The following is a 6,239-nucleotide window of genomic DNA, read 5'->3' as shown; positions in this document are numbered from 1 at the left end:
GAGCATCATTGGTGGCTCTTGTCGTGCTCCAGGAGCATGTCTTCCAATTTGGTCTCACCCAACAGGAATCAATCTGCACACTCCAAGACCGGTCCAAAACTACACTCAAGCACAACAAGTGGGGATGACCAGGCAATTCACTTAAAAAATTCTGTACAAACTACATCACCAACACGGACGTAGCCAGCTCACCACAGCATTTCCTCTCAGATGACTTCTTCCATCCATAAAAGACATTTCATTAAGGTGCAATAAATTTTTGGCAGTCATCATGATGTCTGCCTGATAGTTGAGTTTTGCAAGTTCCACCTCTGGAAAATACAAGCCAACGTTACTGAGTTATTCTAGCAGGCTGCTGGGGTGTCTGTTTACAAGTTAATCCCCAGTAACGCAGACCCAGTGACCCAGAGGTGAGCAGTTTTGTGCTCATATAAAGCACGAGGGAAACAGTCCTGACACTCCCATGAGGGCTGCAACTATTCCAAGATTATCAGCTCATCTCCTCCGCGTGTTCGGAAAGTCACCGTTCAATATTCTAATTCTAAATTCAAGCTAAATAAAACATTTTTCACTTTTTGAGGGAAGAAAAAGAAGAGAAATGGATAAGACATCGGAAAGATTTAATGACATAATGGTAACTCTATTAGGACATCAAAATTAATTTCAGTTTCCCTGAGGTATCTTATTTTAATTAACAAATGCATGATCCTGCTCTATTAATTAGCATACTGAAAGAATAATAAGTTTCAGATGAGCTTAATTCTAATAAAGCTTTTCATCCCCTAAAAAAATAATAAAAGGAATTAAGGATCTCAATCCAATTTGTTTTCTACATTTAGTAGCAATATTTAGAAATTCTACCCAATAGTACAGCACAACTATTAGTTGGGGGTTTTTTAATTTGAAAATGTTTTGGTTTTACACTTATTGCATTTCAGACATTCTACCTATCAAAGGGATGGCAGTGGCCCACTGGCAAAAGTAATTCTTGCAGGATAACAGGTAATTTTATTTTTCATATTATTTCCCGCTATTAAAATTGATAACCAATAGGGGTAACACATGGGGGTTTATTAAATCCTTATCCATTGCTGATTTTCCAACAAACCCACATAGCAGCAGTTACCCATTAACATCCCAACTGGGTCAAAAAAAATTCTAGGGTGTACCTGGGACATCAAGCTGCACAATAGGTGTTTTGTGCCTCGGTTTACCTGGACCATTCAGTGGTCACCAAGTGGCTGCTATACTACTGGTCAAATCACACTGAAGAAAAGTCAAAACAGTTATTATGTGACAGAAAAAAAAATAGCATCAATGGAATATGTAGAAAGAGTTAAGCAATTTAAAAACTATGGGTTATAACGGAAAATGCTTCACTAATACTTCTGCCAGCACTGTCGCTGCACAGTCCCTCTCTCTTCCAGCAATCACGGAGCAGGGAATGGCAGGAACTGCTCTATGTCCACGGCAAGATGCTCTGATAGTTAAAGTTGGTCCTGCTGTCTCCCCTTCTCAGCTGCCTTGTGTATCCCATGGGATCCCGAAGTGACAACCTGGTGCTACCTTGCCTCTGATGTATGCAGGAAACTGGCGGATATTCTCTCTAAAGATATAAGAGCATAGAGAGTTCATTATCACAGACAACAACTTTTTGCAGGAATATGTGAAGCTATGTTTGCTTTATTTTTATTTTTAACTCCTTTTCATCTCCGTGTGGTCCACCGAGGAAGCCTAATTAGCAGGTGTTTCTCATATATGCGTTTTTCCCTGAGGCATCTAGTAGTGATCATTCTGTGTGTTTATTTTCAACTCTTTGTGTCACAGACATGTTAAAGGAGGGGGATGTTTCTCAGCAAAATGACTAACAACACGATCACCTTATCATTTGTCTTTTCTAAAGGCTTTGTGACGTGTTTGGTAGTTTACTCTGAAGAAACACCGTAGTTAATAGAGGCAAAATTTTTCTTGAGAAAACAGGGCGGTCCTTTCAGAGATCCAGTGCTCTAATAATTTATCGTCTTGGAACAACCTTAATTGTGGACGACTGAGAACACGGAGGCAGTGAACATCCTTATTTCTTGCTTTATGTTTTTGAATGAGGGTTCTAGCATCGCAGGATTGAAATTTTTGCTACAGTGGTACAGATGTAGGTGCTGTAGGTTGGCACAGATGGAACCATTCATTCTGTAAAAAAAATACAATAGTTCCTTAATGGGAGCTATAAATTAATGCTTAATAATAGACTAAATATCAGCTTGATTATCCTATGCTTGCCAGCTGTCACAGTGTATGAAGTACGGAACTCCAGGTTTCAGATTTGTCCAAAAGAACGGGAAGTTAAAAGAAGATTCTCCCCTCTCCCCCGCTAAACACACACCCCATTTTCATGTGGTAATTATACTAATTTACTCTAATACTTACAGTTCAAATGCAGTAGACAGACGGAGGAAGAGTTAGTATACCAAAACCAGAAAAAGTAATGAATTATAGCAGCAAGAAATAAGAATAATCAAATATTGGATGAAATTCTTCTCTAATTTAATCCTGCATAATCGTTTATTCTGGTGACTGGTATGTGAATGTGGCCTTTTCTATATTTATTTTTTTTTATACAAAGAATTATACATTTTATAGATTCCAATGTTTAGTTAATGGTTACTAAATCTAGCATTTACAGAGACATTAAGAAAGATGGTATTTATTTGCAATTTTATTTCCCTCATAGTGAAATGTGGAATCCATACAGCTGTACGCTGAAGATGATTAGAATCGCTAGAAATGAAGGCCTCCTGGGAAAAAAAAAAAAATATCAATAGCATAGTTTAACTACATGAACCATAATTGCATTATTATCTCTGCTGTGCACTACCACAGGAAAGCTAACGACATGATTCTGAAGAAGCTTTATAGATTATGGAAAACTGTATAACCTCTTGCGCTCCCGTTGACGACACAACTCATTGGAGATCCATGCCATTGTGGCAAGGAAGGCTGCCTCATTTTTCACAAGCCTTGTGAATATGTCTTTTCATGGATTCTAAGTATTAACTGTATATATGCCCACGGACCAGCAGCTGAAATAATAAACAAAGATTTCTTTAACCTTAGCTGTGGCAAATTTAGCCGTGAATTGTGTTTTCAGCCCCAGCCCAACAAAGAAAATGACAGTTGTGGAAGGAGTGAGGAATAAGAGGCGACTCCCCACTCCAGGCAGGTGCTGGCTGCGTCCGAGAGGTAGCGAGAAGGTTACTATCATAAACTGACAGTGAAAGGAAATGTCTATTTTTTCCAGAGTTATAAGTGTACTTACTGCTAAATCAATCTGCCTACAGTTTACTAGCGGGACTCCAGCTTACAAGCAGAAGCGCAAAATAATTTTCCTTCCATTCTGACAACACGCAATAGTTATTCCCAGTGAGTCACTCCCGCTTTGTCCCTGTGTTTTACCCTCCCACCCACCCAGTCCCCAGGTTGCAAAGACATAAATACATGAAAACTATGACTTTTTCAGTAGTTACTGAAATAGAAAAAATGCATAATCAAGATTATTAAGTCTCCAAACATGAAACTACCCAAAATGCAATCCTAAAACATTGGGCCTGGGAGACATCTCGTCTCCTCCATCACATCACCCAGAGCCAGCTTGCTTGAATAGCCAACTTGCACACATTTGCTCTTTGGCTCCATGGTGACCTGCAAAGGCCAATATACATTTTTCCTTCCTTTATTTGTGCACTCAAAGGCACCAGTTCACCACCATACAAGGATCAGCAACTTCTTTTTTCACTGCGATGGTTCCCACTCCATGGGAACTGACAGAGAACCGACCTCAGGGTGTTTCCCCATCCAGAGCTCAAAGGTGAGCATAATTCATTTCACCCGTTTTAGGTCTTGGATCACTTCACCGCTCTGCACCAAGCAACCCGGGGTCTTGCCTTGGCGGTTCCCAGGCAGGTTCAGCGCAGCCCGGCTTGGCGGTGCCCTCACATCCCAGCACCCGCAGAACGGGCAGGTTTGCTCCCTCTCCTGGCTGCGGGGCTGCTCCTGCCCTCCGTGACACCATGGGACCATACAGCAGCTGAGAGTACAAGGGGGAAGACTTGCCTTTCAACTGGATGTGGGGAAGCAGGATAAAAAACTCTGAATAGAAAAAGAGCGCTAATTTACCAGCAAAATGTCCTATCATTATTTACACGCCATCTACTGTGTGTGTATATATATATTTACAGAAGATATACATAAATTGTCACTGAGACAACTTACCACTCTGCAAACCTATTAATACATGATACCCACTTCTGCTGGAAAGGGTTAGTTTACTGAAGGAAGCGCTAACTTGCTAAATGAAATCCTGTAGCAAGGGAATCCCTAAACGGACGTGCAATGGTGATATACACAAGGTACGGTGGATAAAAATCTTATTTGCAGAGGTTATTGGAAAACGATGTTGTATGAACGTCGGGAGCTTTTTTAACTGGGTCCTGAGGAACCGTGCAGGATTCCAGGTTTACCGTTTCTACTGTCAAATTCTGCTGGGTTTACTTATGCGTGGTAAGATGTTGCCATCAAGTGGCCATTTATTCAATTACAGAGCACCTCTCGCCTCTGGGGCAGGCTGCTCGCCTTTCCTTAGGGGATGCCTTCCTACATCAAACTGCCTGGTACGTAAGTGCATTAACTCCGCTGCTGCTAGTTATGCAATCACATTACCCCAAAACACTTTTTGATCCCAATTGCTTCGAATATACAAAAAGGAGGAGAAGATTTAAAGCATCTACATTAGCAACACCTGACCTCTTTATTAAGAAAAGCCAGACACATTTTTCCTCTGTAGCAGAGGAGCATAACATGTAATTCTAATTCTACCGAAAAAAAGCACATAGGGAAGAATTCTTCTTAATGTCATCGTACATACTCCCTTACAAACCATAGGGGGCATTATGTTACCATGGTTTGTTCTTCTAATTTATCAATTTAGAATGATGCTCTGTTATTATCATATTCAAACCACCCAAAGCCCTATATTTACACCAACTCAAGAAATAAACACAGAAAACTATGCTCTACATATTTTGCTGTTTCTAAAGTCTTTTTCAGGGCATACAAAGCATGGGATTTGCACCCTTTTTTACCTGCAACTTAATTTAGATTCACTTACGTGCTCTGAAATGTGCAGATTAATCTGTAAAGTGACAAGAATCTGTTGAGTGAATGTACAAAGAAAGCAAGGGACTAACCTTTGGGAAGAGACGAGAAAGGCAATATAACTTTAGAATCCTGTGCTCTGCAAAGCATGAGAGCATTGCCTCACTTTTGCCTTGAAAAGAAACACAACCGCAGGGGTGACAAGGAGGGCAGGATGGCTTTGGTCCAGCTCTGGCCCACCTGTGCCTTCACATGGCACGTCAGGCACAGGCAGCAGAACCTGACAATCTGCAGGAGCCAGCCAAATTACTTTGGCTTTGTCACCGGGTCTCAGCCAGTCTCCCGGCTCCCTGCAATCTTGCGCTTACATACCCAGCAGAGAGCCAGCAAAAACCCCGGGGACCGACGGCGGGGTTGTGCCCTGGGTGCCACCACGCTGGTGCCTGCGGGCAGAGTCACACACTTGTTTCTACAACCGCAGCGATTTGAAGCATCCCCATCCTTGTTCACCTCTCACATGGCTGCCTAGCTGCCAACGTGAGGACAGGTCTGTAAAATGATGGTTTCCCTAAACTTTCTAGGAGTCCGCACTCCAGTTTGCTAGTGCAGCCCACCCAGCCGCGGGTGCGGAGGGAGGGTTAACGTGCTAATCGTTATAGCCACTTCCAAAGCCCCGTTAATAATCTTTGCACGCTTTCTGCAGAAAGAAGCTTTTGGGATCTTGTAAACAGCAGAATTAAAGGCAATTTCAAAATTGGCTAGCAATTTTTGTTTAGAGGAATTATCTTTGAGGCAGCAGGAAGGAAGCCTTTCAAACATGAAATTCACTGTGACTTAGCCCAAATTTAGGTAAAAAAGCAGGTATGAATTAGCAACCTTGGTGCTGAATCTAAACTTATTTTAAACTTTAGCCTAATACTTATTTTAAACTTTAGTCAGGAAAGGGTTAATTGAAGAACAAATCCTCATCTTACGTAACTGACTTTCCCTAGGTTAAGAAACATAGCAAAAACTAAAATGTGCAGAGTTTGTAGATTGCTTTAACAATAAATATTTAGACCACTTCAGAATGAATGCCACCTCGTGAGGAT

This window comes from Chroicocephalus ridibundus, chromosome 6 (genome assembly GCF_963924245.1).
Source record: "Chroicocephalus ridibundus chromosome 6, bChrRid1.1, whole genome shotgun sequence".
Lineage (NCBI taxonomy): Eukaryota > Metazoa > Chordata > Aves > Charadriiformes > Laridae > Chroicocephalus > Chroicocephalus ridibundus.
This window is presented reverse-complemented; position numbering follows the sequence as displayed.